Below are 12,729 nucleotides of genomic sequence, written 5' to 3'. Positions count from 1 at the left end.
GAACTCATTCAAAAAAACTGAACATAAACTGAAGTCAAGGTTTTCATCTACACAGAGATTTCATTCACATTAGGAGCTATTTAAAACAGTCAAATAATTTATGCTCCTGTGTGAAGCCCCAGAGATAACTTGGTCAACACAGCAACAGATTTCCTGTCTGGCCCACAGACCTGAGGTATTCTTACACCTCATGAAGCGATCTAGGCTGCCATAAAGCAGATTGGGGTGATGATGATAAAGCAACCATTTCACTCAAAAACTGGTGTGAATGTAACCACCTGTAGCTACCAAGCCTCCATCTTGTTCCATGGTGATGGCTCTTAAATGTCAGCAAATGAGGAACAAAAGCCCCTGAAGTAAGCAATTTCACAAAGAATCTACATTTATTGCCCCCATTGTTGGCAGCCTAGCAACCCACCCACAAGGCTAATTTGGGATTATTATTATTATTTTAATTAATCACGATCTCACTTTGCTTGAAGAGATACAGTTCTGAGGCAACAAGCCTAAATGTGTCATTAAAAAAAAACAATACTTGCAGAAAGATTTCTCTTTAGATTTAGATATTCAGCATGACCCCAGTAGCTGAATTATGGGAACTAATAAGGGATTATAGATGTGAAATAAACCTTCTCCAAGCACTGAAATAAAGAGTAACTACATGAGGGGGAGCAGCAGAGATGAGACTATTAGCTCTGCCCCCCCCCCCCCATCATTCCAACACCTCCCAACTTCTTCTGAAGTGGGGAGACTTCTATACTCATGCACACTTTACCCTGCGGTTCTGAAATGTGTGGGGAGCATCCACAAATATAGAAGGCATATGGCCATCCATTTAGTGCAGCTATCAGAATGGTATCAAGAAGCAGGGCAAGACTACGTAAATGATATTGAACTACATTTTGTAGGAATTCTGCCAAATGCTCTTTTGTGGATGAATGACAACAGCAACAAAGTTAAGACAAGGGGCCAAGCGGCATCTTCCTGAGATTATGGAACATGTGGGATAAACCCCAATTTTCCCCACTGGCCTCTGAAATTTTATAAAAATTGGGCTATTGGTATGTTCACTAACAGCCAAAAAGGCAGTCATAATAAATTTCTGATTGTAGCTTTAACGCAGATGGAGGATAGATTGGAAAATTCAAATATCATATTATTTGAGTATTTTCAAATATGAAACTTTCTAAACTATTGGTTAAGATTGAATGTCAGTGAACTGAAACAGTTAAAGCGGTTCAGAAAAACAAATTTGGGATATATATGTGCCATCTAGAATTTGTTTAATTATATTATCCAAAGAAGAGAGCCAAATCAGTTATACCACACACGAAAAAGGAAATAATATTTAGAGAATAGTTTTTGATGGCATATGGAAATATAGTTGGCTAAATATCAACAGATACATAGCATCAATAACCTTAATAGATAATGCATTAAAATGTGGATAAATTGGTACCTAATTTTTATCAGGTTTACTTAGGATTTATAAAACCAAGCGTTCTAATAATTGGAAATGTGGAATGGGCAGACTGACTTTTCCCACTGGTGGTGGACCTGCCCCGTGGCAAAGAATTACAGGCAGGAGATTTTCCAGAATGTTCAAATGATTTTGAAATATAGACTATAGTTCGACTCTAAACTACTTTTATTGAATTATTTTAAAGATGTTGTCTCGCAGGTGAAAGAGAAACTATTGTTATTTATGATTGTGGTGGTGAGGACACTTTAAGGTATTGGAAAAATAATCAATCTCCTCAGCTGCAAGAATGGTACATCAAAATGTGGAATTTCACTATACCCTATGGGTAAAGCAATTGTGGGGTAGCAGGGATTTGAGTGGATTTAGTGGGTTTGAACAAGAATAGGCTTCTTTTTAAAAAGTATAAAAGAAGCAAGAGAGCTAGTCTGCATTGGTAACCCTTGTCCTGCTTTCTAAGTTTTAGCCAAGTAGATTAACACAGAGATAAGCATCTTTTCTAACGACAGACCTGTTCTTGGAAGTGCTCTTAATGGGTTTCAGCCCTCATAAACATAACATTCTATTTATATTCTTTAATATGATAAGGATGCTTCCTATTATTTTTCACATTGTGCATTTTGTAAATTAATTTTGAAAAGGAAAGACTCCCAAAGGTTGCCTTCCACGGGTCGGAGAGCCATGTGACTGACATGCTTGTCTCCAGCATCCCATTTCATATACTTGTGTCATCATTCTTTATCGTAACATGTAAAGAGGGCTAGAGTTGTAATGGGAGCTGTGTCAGATACCAACTTTCTGTGGGAAAGTAAAATGGCAGCTCCTAGATCCCAACTGTGCCACAGCGTTCTGGAGAGGAACTATGTTGCGGGGGCACCGTGATATACTATAATGGTGTCTCAAAGATCCCAGCTGCCTGGTACTCATTGAAAGAAGATAAAAGGGAACCTCAGCACAGGTGTTAGCAGTGCACCTGTCAGAGTGGTAGTGTCTGAAGATGGCCTGTGTCTGAAGATGGCCTTGCCATTGGCTGGGTCTGACACCCACACACCTGACACAATGCAGTTTTGTTGTTGTTGATTAGTCGTTTAGTCGTGTCCGACTCTTCGTGACCCCATGGACCAGAACACGCCAGGCACTCCTGTCTTCTACTGCCTCCCGCAGTTTGGTCAAACTCATGTTAGTAGCTTCAAGAACACCATCCAACCATCTTGTCCTCTGTCGTCCCCTTCTCCTTGTGCCCTCCATCTTTCCCAACATCAGGGTCTTTTCCAGGGAGTCTTCTCTTCTCATGAGGTAGCCAAAGTATTGGAGCCTCAGCTTCATGATCTGTCCTTCCAGTGAGCATTCAGGACTGATTTCCTTAAGAATGGATACGTTTGATCTTCTTGCAGTCCATGGGACTCTCAAGAGTCTCCTCCAGCACCATAATTCAAAAGCATCAATTCTTCAGCGATCAGCTTTCTTGATGGTCCAGCTCTCACTTCCATACATCGCTACTGGGAAAACCATAAATGAAGCAGGCGTCTTTTAATTTCGTGACTGCTGTCACCATCTGCAGTGATCATGGAGCCCAAGAAAGTAAAATCTCTCACTGCCTCCATTTCTTCCCCTTCTAAACTTCAGCTGAGAAGACAATGTGGCAGGGAATACCTGTTCCATTTTCACACCTGCTGTTGCCGCAGACCACTGTGGCACAGACTCGGTCAGCAACAGACTATCCTGAAGACAGCTATGCTGGAACCCACAACTTTCCTTTATCCAGCATTACGGTCAGGTTAGTGGATCCACTGGAGAAATGGTGTGGTTCAACAACTACAGCACTGTCTTAAGACTACAGGCCGCAAGTCATCGCCTCCAGCGTAAAGAGAGGAAGAGACTTTTCTAATAAGCAAAATGGCCACAGCGCCCTTACGTAATGCATGCTCTTGCTTCACTGAAGTGAATGAACAAATGTTTGCTTCAGTGACAGTACAGATTCTGCCAAAAAGCAGCAGTGAAAAAGTCCTCTTGCCTGGTCACCTGTGGTGAGAGAATTTGTTCCAGATGACCATGAAAGTAAACTGCTATAACCTGGAAGAGCTACATCTGCTCCTTTTTTCAGGCAAATGACTAACAGAGAAATCCTGTGCATATTTATTCAGAAGTAAGTCCCATTGGGTTCAACGGAGCTTGTTCTCAAGTAAGTATGCAGAGAACTGCAGTGTAATGTATGTATGTTTGGGCAGACGGACTGATTTTCTGAGCCAGTAACTTTAAAAGAATGTTTTCCTGTTTGTTTGTTTGTTTGTTTGTTTGTTTGTTTGTTTGCTTGCTTGCTTGCTTGCTTGCTTGCTTGCTTGCTTTGCCACTTTAAAAAAGCCCAGTAACAGCATCTGATCCTAGATATCCCCATCAGGTACTCTGAACCATTTGCCATATGTTAGCAAATTGCATCAAAACGTTAGGGTTCTTCTTAGCTAAATCAATTGGAATACTCTGCAAAATAAGTAATATGTGCCAGAAGCAAAAGTATGGAGTCTCTCAATTGGGAGATCTGTGGATGATTTTCCTGACTTTACAGCTTCTGCCACAACATAAAAACGGTCCCTGTGTTTATTTAATTTCTTTAAATATTGAATTAGATCATATTATTGCTTGATTGAGAAACAAATGAAATTTGGCAGGCAGCCTAAGCTGGAGCATGTTAAAACATACTGAAGAAGGCCAGCTAAAGAAAATACTCATTTGGCTTTCATGTGAAATGTTTTTTTAAAAAACAGAGTCTGACTATGGGGGGGGGCAGAGAGAACAAGCACATTTTTATAATTGTATAATTAAATATTGCCTGCAATAACACACTGGATTACCAGTTTAGCTGAGGGTCTCTCACTTGTTGTTCAAAAGGTTGCTGAATCTGTTACATGCAACAACAAAACAGAATTCAGCCAGACTTAATCACTTCCTAACATTCCAGATTTCCCTGGGACACATGAATGTTTCTTCTAAAAGATCAACAGAACTTTGAAAGTGTTTACCACTGAGTGGATTGGGGCCAATACCCACAACTGCTGATTTCCTAACAACTGCATCTAAAACATCTTACTCTGGAAATAAGTGCTACTTATTTTAAACAGTTCTCCTAACAAATATGGCACTTGGGATTTCAAGTACTACCTAACCTCCTTCTCCCTTTCAGTTTCATGGTATTGAGTATTATAGAGTTATGTATTATGGTATTACAAACAGTAATAAGGGGTAATAATGGTGTGATTTTTTTTGTTAATCTAAAATGACTAAGTACTTATTTTGCCTTTTAGTGGGCCTAAATCCATTCCACTGAGTTAGGTTTGGAGATCTATAAAACATTTAAAATGTTCACACCCACTGTGATGATTGCAGGGGGGTATTTCAAATTTTCTGTGGTCTTGAACAGACCTGCCCAACATAAGTTTAACCCAACCTCCTAATCTCCTTGTCTGCCGTTGCTTGAATTCCAAGCTTGCCCACCATGGCAAATAATATAATTTGCCCATGGCTGGTGGTCTGCATTTGGCTGGGTAGGTCACATGTTATGTAGGCTTGGCTTATGGCCATCTTCCTCTACCTGATGAGCTACAGATGTTTTTGACTACATCTCCCATCACTCCAGACACTAGCATGTAACAATGTCAGCTACGAGGGGAGTTGCAATCCAACCACATCAGGAGGATGCCAGGTTAAGGAAGACTGGCCTAGAGTATTCTACAAACCTGCCATGCTCATCCAAATGGGTGCCCTCTTTGGATAAACTACCAGAGGATGTTTTAGGGCAATGCAAACTGAGGATACACTCCACAGCAACTTCCTCAAAATGGGGATAGTTGGCTGCAGTCTAAAATAAGTTTATCGTAACAGTGCAATGACAGCTTTTGAAACAAAATCAACTACGGTATTCCTTGCTACTTCTGCTCTTTTGCTTGCCAATGATGGATCAGGCTGCCGGCCTTAGCACCAATTAACTATGAGAAAGCTGCAACAAAACCTTACTTCCAGAAAAGGTGTTTAGGATGTAGTTAGAGGGGGGGTTTTAAGGTCTGCTCTGGGATCTGTAGTGTGTGGGAGCAGGAAAGAAAGAAACAAACATGATATTATTTTGCACATCACACTAAGCCAAACAATGGCTTAGACAGAAAACATGAGCTCCCAGAGGACATTTTGCAGCCTCTCTGCTCCTTTTTGCTGCTACCGCTCAATGAGCTAAGCAAAGGTTTAGTATGTTATCTGAACCTTGGCTGTAACCAAGCTCTAACCTTGGCTGTAACCAAGTTCCAGCTCATGGTTAGTCTGGAGGCAGCTTAACCATGACACGCTATGGCAGATCTTGGCTTAGCATGTTGTGTCACCCAAAGGGACCATGGAGGAGCAAAGTGGCTGCAAACAGAGGTGCGTCTGGTATCTTCCTCATACAGCAAATGCTAATGACACACCTCTTTACCCTGTCTTTTGACACTTGAGGTGTATATTTTTAGTTCCCACTTTATGACGGTTTTTAAATATTGTGTTTTAATACTGTAGCCTGCCCTGGAACTTTAGGGTGAAGGGTGGGTAAACAAACAAACAAGCAAATCACCACCATCTTCATCTAGTCCAGCGTTAGAACTGAGTAATCAGCACTAAACAAGTACCCATGGGGCAAAAGTGTCACATTTAGTGAATGAGGAAATTTAGCAGGCCTCATTTTCAAACTCAGGAATTTCCCCAAAGTGGCTGAAACAATATTTATTTATTTATTTTTTTATTTTATATCACTTCTCTACATTCTGTGTGAGAAATTCTAGTAGATAGTCATGCTAGACTGTAGCAGCATTCATTGTTGTTTCTGAAAGAAACTAATAAACTCAAACCTGGACTTCTTGCTCTTAGTGTATCCCAACTTTTGTAGAATGCCTAGTTAAGAGTACAATTCTGGTGAAGCAGCACTGAGAACTGCAGTCTCCGGGCAGATTATCTGTAATGGTTACTGTGATTCATAAACTTCAGAATATATATATTAGAAGGGCTTCAACTCCAGCTTGCATTTTCACCAGAAGCTCTTGATGCATTTTTCTGCCTGCACGCAAAGGGCCACTGGCAATTTCTAGGCACACTCTAGGCTAGTTATCAAGCAGAATTCATAAATGAACAACATCGAGTTTTAAGCAGTTCTGCTGCCTACAAGCACTATGTCAGACATCTCAGAACAGGCCCACTTAAAATGACTTTTTCATGCTTTGTTAGATGTAAAAATAACATAACATCTTAGATGCACAGCTCCCTTAAAACCAATTATGAGAAATCCATACAAAAAAAAGTTTTTTAACAGGAAGCTGGTTTCATGGCAGCATAATTCACGAAGATTATAGGCCAGCTGCTTCTCCCAAATAAACATTGGGTGCACATGGTATAATATTTATATTTGCATTGCACTTTGGTGTGTTCAAAGGACTTCACATACCAAAACATCCTGTAACGTAGATCAGTATCACTAATCCATTACAGTGGAACCTCGTGTTACGAACGGGATCCATTCCGGAGGCCCATTCGTAACACGGAACTGATGTAAGCTGAAGTCTGTGCATGGTGCGATTTAGTGCTTCTGCGCATGCGTGAGTGGCGAAACCCGGAAGTAACCCGTTCTGGTACTTCCAGGTTGCCGCGGGACACAAGATGAAAACACGCAACCTGAAGCAGACGCAACATGAGGTATGACTGTATTACAAATGCAGATCTAAGAGGCAGAGGTCTGTCTATGGCACGCAGTGGCGTAGTGTGGGGGTGCAGGGGGGGCCGGCCGCACCAGGCGCAACATCTGGGGGGGGGCGTGCTTGCACTCGCAGCTCTCTGCCCCTACTAAAATCCACGGGTTAGGGGGCGCAAATTACTTGCCTTGCCCCGGGTGCTGACAACCCACGCTACGCCACTGATGGCACGGGTGGCCACCATGATGCACTTCAAGTGTTGTTGGATTCCAACAACAGCCCCAGCTGGCATGGGCAATGATCAGAGGTGATGGGACTGGAGTTGTAGTTCAGAAACAAGTGGAGGGCACCATAACTGCTAACCCTGTCCTAAGGTCACTAGTGAGTTCAGGGCGAAGGGATTTCCTAATTCATATGTCACTGGCTTAGCTACTCTGCCAGCATTCCCACTGTGTTCTTCTTCGAAATGCGAAGCAAATCATTTTGTATGTACTGAGAGCAACTAGGCAGCTCTTCAGTCTATTGGAAGGACATTCTGACTGGTAAGTGAAGAGACAAATGTTTATTATACAGGTATGTACATTTAAATGACCTAAACAGGATGCACATCGTGAGAATGCAAACATGGTATATATGTCTGGGGTAGGTGGCTTTGAATGTGTTATTCTGCTGCTGTCAGAAAAAAATGCAAAAATGGTAGTGTCTCCTATTCCTCCACATACAGTGTGATCCACAATCCAATGCTATCAGGAACTTGCCCAGCAGCCATAAAACCAGAGAAATCCAGCTGGCCTTGTGGTGTTATCAAACACATAAAAATTCCATTGCCTCCATGGTTGCTAATGTCTTTGCTGTTAGAGCATTCAGAGAAGCTGCAGAGGGTTGCTCATTACTCTTTACGAATAAATGAAATTATTCACCCAATACCAATAAAAGAGCTGTCAACAGAAACAATTGACCAATGTCTCTCTGGCTAAAGCCTATCTAGCACACTCCACAGATAGCAACAGCTTTAATATGCTGTTGTCCTGGCTAGACATCAGCAACTGCCAGGGTCCCCCGGAACTGACATGTGCCCTGGGACCCCCCACTTCAATTTCCCATAAAAGCACAAGCGTGACACTATGTCTGGTGCCATGGGACACTGTGAGATATTAAAATGCCAGCTCCGAGCCAGTCTTGGAGCACTGCTGCCACTTCTTCCAAGTATGCCTAAGGGAGAATGGCCATCAATGTAAGTGGGAACCCACATTGTTGAGGACCTCACTCAAGCATGGAGCTGACCCAGCCGTTACCAGAGCTTTCTTGGCTCCCAGCTTTTGGAGTACCTGAATATGTCATTTTCTTACTCTGAAATTAGCATTAATATTTTGCTGCTGTGATAAACACACATGTAACCTCTATTGAATAGATTTCAGTTCCTCCTCTTCCATTCTGCAGTAGATAAATATCGGGCTGGTTACTCTCAAGAACGCAGAAGAAGCCTTTGTGACTTGTCCAAGGTCACGTCACAAAATATTGGTGGGTACATAAGTGGAATCCCACAAATCGTTCCTTTTAACTTGGTCAACTCAAAGCTTTCCTCTTTAATTCAGATTTTGTCCTTTAATCATGCAACACACACATGATCCCCACTAAGTACATCTTCTACCATCTAGCAGTGTCTAATTGAAGAACAGAGCCTTCCCACAGAAAAGAAGGTCCACTCCCATCATTGTGGGACACCGGCTTGTTATAGCTACCATGTGAAATTGCAGTGTTACACCAAAGGTTCGCTGAAATTACAGAGTTATACCAAATGGATACTTTTACCAATCAATGCAGGAAAAGAATGAAATAAATATCTAAAGCCCAGCTTCTCATGAATGAAACTTTTACTGACTAGGAGGGATCATCCTGTTCCAACTGCACAGAATTTCAGCCACTTGAGTTCCTCCAGTCTCAATCCATCCAAGAGATGGATTATTAGCAAGCAACCAATGGGAACAACAGAAGAGAACCCAGTGTTGTTCTGCACTAGAGGGTTGAACTAAAAGGAAGTGGGTTTGGATGCCAGTAGGCAGCCTTGATCATTTTTCTTGGTCTACCTCCCAACTGATAACAGGTGACCTTCCATTACGGGCTAATTATGAAGATGGATGAAATCAGAAAGCGTTCTCAGGTACCCTGAGCAAACAGAGTGCAGGCTATACAGAGAAGGCTGGTTTTATTTCCACTGCTTTGGAAGTTTGTCCTTTCCAAAGAAAATACCACAGCAAGTTTAGTTAAAGCCAGTGTACACATTACCTGAAAAGCTTTCCAAAATGCAGCTGGAATCAGGGTGTGTGGATCTACAATCTCAGTACACGTCTACCAAAGAACTCCCCAAGGCGCCACGCCAAAGTCAGGTTTGTGGTGACTCCACCACATAACCACTATATTCTAAAAATGGCCACGTAGAATAACCATCGGAATTAAGAAGTAGCAAGCAAGGCAATCTTGGTCCCACCAGAAAACCCTTCTTCAAATATCTCTTTTCTTTCATTTTCCATTGAGAACTGTGTTATTTAGGACTGTTCTACAGGACAGAGCTATGCCACGCAAACTAAGAACCACATTTGCATGCTTCTCGTTAAAGGGAAACGGTCCTGTCAGGATAGGACAAATGTGCATTTTCAGAATCTGCAGATGAAGGGGGAAACATCACATTTCAGAAGAGATAAACAATAACTAATATTTGTTCCTGTATTAAGTTTTCAAAATTGGCCCTTAGCATTAAAAAAAAAAAAACTTAACCTGTATGTATTTTCATTTATTCCTGCATAAGGCAGCAGCACTACACTTCCAAAGAGAAGCACCGGATCTACAAGTGTCCCTCATTTTTAACTGGCTGAACCCCTTATTCAAAAAAGGGTTGGGGGCATACACGTGATTTTTCACTCTAGGCTTGGGGGCTCTTTGGCCCCGGTTCTCCCTCCTGACATTTTGGTGGTGTTTTTTAAAGGAAAGGGGAGAATGGGCTTGGTAGGCCCAACAAGCCAGGAAGGGGCAAGGCGTGAGCCCCTTCCGAGGAATCAGCCACGATCCCCGTCCGCCCCCTTGCCTCCTCTTCCTACAAAGTGAACTGCCCTCCCTGCCCTATTTAGGAAAGTGGATGGCGCAGGAGCTATATTTGAAAACCGAGGTAAACAAGATCTCGGCGGTAGTGGATGGAGCACGACAGCTGCCTAAGATTAATCGCGCAACTCGAGGGGGGAAAGGGAGACCCGCGCAAACACATGGGAGGATGGCGGGGGGGGGGGGGCTTGCCTGCAAGGGCTCCCTTTGCTTTCATTTTGAAATGGGTCCCGAGCCCAAACAGCGGCTGGAAATCCCTTTTCCTTGAACTGCAGCCGGCCCATCTCTCTACCCGAACAACCCCTCCTCGGCCATTAAAACAGACATAGAGATGTTCTGTGGAGTGATCCCAGCACGATCGCTGTTTTTTTTTTTTTTTAAGGAACAAGTCGATTCGTTTATGGGGTCTCCGTTTGCGCCACTTTTTGTGCAAAGCTCTTAGCTATGGCTCCAGACCCAAACAAGACCCAAATAGGGCGTTTGGGGAGAGAAAAAGAAATTTATGGCCACTGCATTAAAGGCATCTATTCTGCCCATTGCTCCTGCCTCCCTTCCCTCCCCCCCCCTCCCCGGAAAAAAAACCCAAATCCTGGTCTCCCCTCACCTCCTGCACTGAGCCACCTCTCTCGCCCTTCCCTCCTGCATCTGTTCCAAAAGGCTGTCAGCAAGTTCAGCAGCAAGGAATCAAGGAATCCCCGGGTTTTGGCTGTGAAACGGAGCGCCCTGCACGCTTCTCGCCGAAGCCCTTGCCGGCTTGTTATTATATTAAAATCTCACCGCCCCCACCCAGCCTCCCTCCTGATCCCCGCGCAAAAGCCGCTACGGCGAGGGGGTGGGGTGGCAGGAGAGTTTGGAGAGCGGCAGGCAGAAGCGAGCAGGGGCAGCCCTGCTTCCATGCACCTTCTGACGGAGCACAAACCCCGAGCAGATCCCCTCCTTCCCTGCAATTTCCTCCGGCTCCTTCAAACGGTCTGCGTGCAAAACTAGGATGCGAGGCTGCAGCACCCGGCTTATCTCCATATGCATGTGCAACACACACACACACACACACACGCAGTCACAAATGCACAGCCTCACACGCAGGCAGGCGACAGCTCCATCCTCCAAGCAGGGAAACGGCCCTCCTGTTTGCATTTGCAACATTTGATCCGGCAGTTTCCTGATGGGGGGCTTGGTTTTTGCAAAGAGACCCTTCCCTCTCCTCTCCCTAAACGCACACATACACACACGCAACTATATAGGAATTCGCATGCAGTAGCGAAACTAGGACTTCCCAGCCACAAACCTGCATATTTTGTTTACAGTGAAATGGGAATGGACCTCTGCCACTTACCTTTCTGATTCTTTGCGGGGGGTCCTCCTTGCTCCCCAATTTACAGATCCTTCCGGTTCTCTAAAGCGATCTCATTGCATCTCGTGCCCGATCGTTGCCAGGACAGGAGGGAGGATGGTGAGGTGTGGAGCGGAGAGGGCGGGAGGGGGGGCCTCCTTGGCATGTCAATCCAACTTGCCTGGCTCGCCGGTGGACCGAGCTCCTCTTCCACCGCTGCGCGTGGGGAAGTGCATTTGAAAAAGGGGGAAGTGCGTGGGTTTAAAAAACACGGGCGATTCCCCCTCCCCAGCGCCCGGCCTCGCTTATGCTCGGTGGTGTGTGCAGAGTAATTTGGAGAGGGGAGGGAGGGAGGCACAGTGGAGATGAAGATAAGGTGGGCGAGCGAGAAGGGCGGGGGTGGTTGGGAGGGAGGTGGTGGTGGCGGCGGCGGCACACCCCGCCTCTTCCAAAAGAAAATAGACAGCAGGGTGGGCTTCTTCTCACACCATCCCTGGTGCTTCAGAAGGGAGAGAGGGAGACTTTGCAGCCTGGCAAGACAGCAAGCGGGCCAACCTCGGCGCCTGCTTGCTTTCTGGATGAGAGGCAGACCCAGCCAGCCTTGTGCACAACTGCAGCAGAGAAGCCAAATCAAAAAGCCAATCTGCGAGCCTCTCCAAACTCCACGTCACCCTATCAGCTGGGAGCAAGAACTGCAACCGAATTACAAGCCATGCATATTTATCCTTCGCAACGCTGCCGGGGGGGGGGGGGCTTTTCAGATTGTGTACTTTGAAGCGCAGGGAACCACAGGCAAGCCCCGTGCAAAATAAATACATGAATGGGCTGCCTCTCTCCGACGGACGGACGAATGAACGGACGGACAGATGACTGGAGACCCCGAGGGGGCAGAGATTCTCCCCCCCTCCCCTTTTAGTTATGTGGCTTTGACTTTGCACCTTCTACATTGGGGGGTAGCAAAAGGAGGGGGGAGAACAAGACCTGACCCTTGGAATATTATTATTTTTTCAAAAGTAGAAACACAAAACCCCAAACTAACCCAAATCTTTCATTCGGTTGGAAGTATCTGCCAAGGACATCTGAGAGAGAATAAATATAGCTGCTGAAAACTGCTTAGGCAGAAT

General features: G+C 44.4%; 1 protein-coding gene across 3 annotated transcripts in view; it reads right to left on the bottom strand.

Moving 5' to 3' along the window:
* Positions 1 to 12,256, bottom strand: part of SLC8A3 (solute carrier family 8 member A3) — a 170,471-nt gene extending 158,215 nt beyond the window's left edge. The window contains exon 1 of one of the 3 annotated variants that reach the window (XM_083746527.1): positions 11,609 to 12,256. The gene's annotated coding sequence lies outside the window, so the exon portion shown is untranslated. Of the gene's footprint in view, positions 1 to 10,879; positions 11,030 to 11,608 lie in introns of those variants that run through there. The other 2 variants (XM_083746529.1, XM_083746528.1) reach the window with 2 other exon arrangements.
* Positions 12,257 to 12,729: the final 473 nt, after the last annotated feature.

Source organism: Podarcis gaigeae (genome assembly GCF_964106915.1).
Source record: "Podarcis gaigeae genome assembly, chromosome: 1".
In the NCBI taxonomy this organism is placed as follows: Eukaryota; Metazoa; Chordata; class Lepidosauria; order Squamata; family Lacertidae; genus Podarcis; species Podarcis gaigeae.
This window is presented reverse-complemented; position numbering and strand designations above follow the sequence as displayed.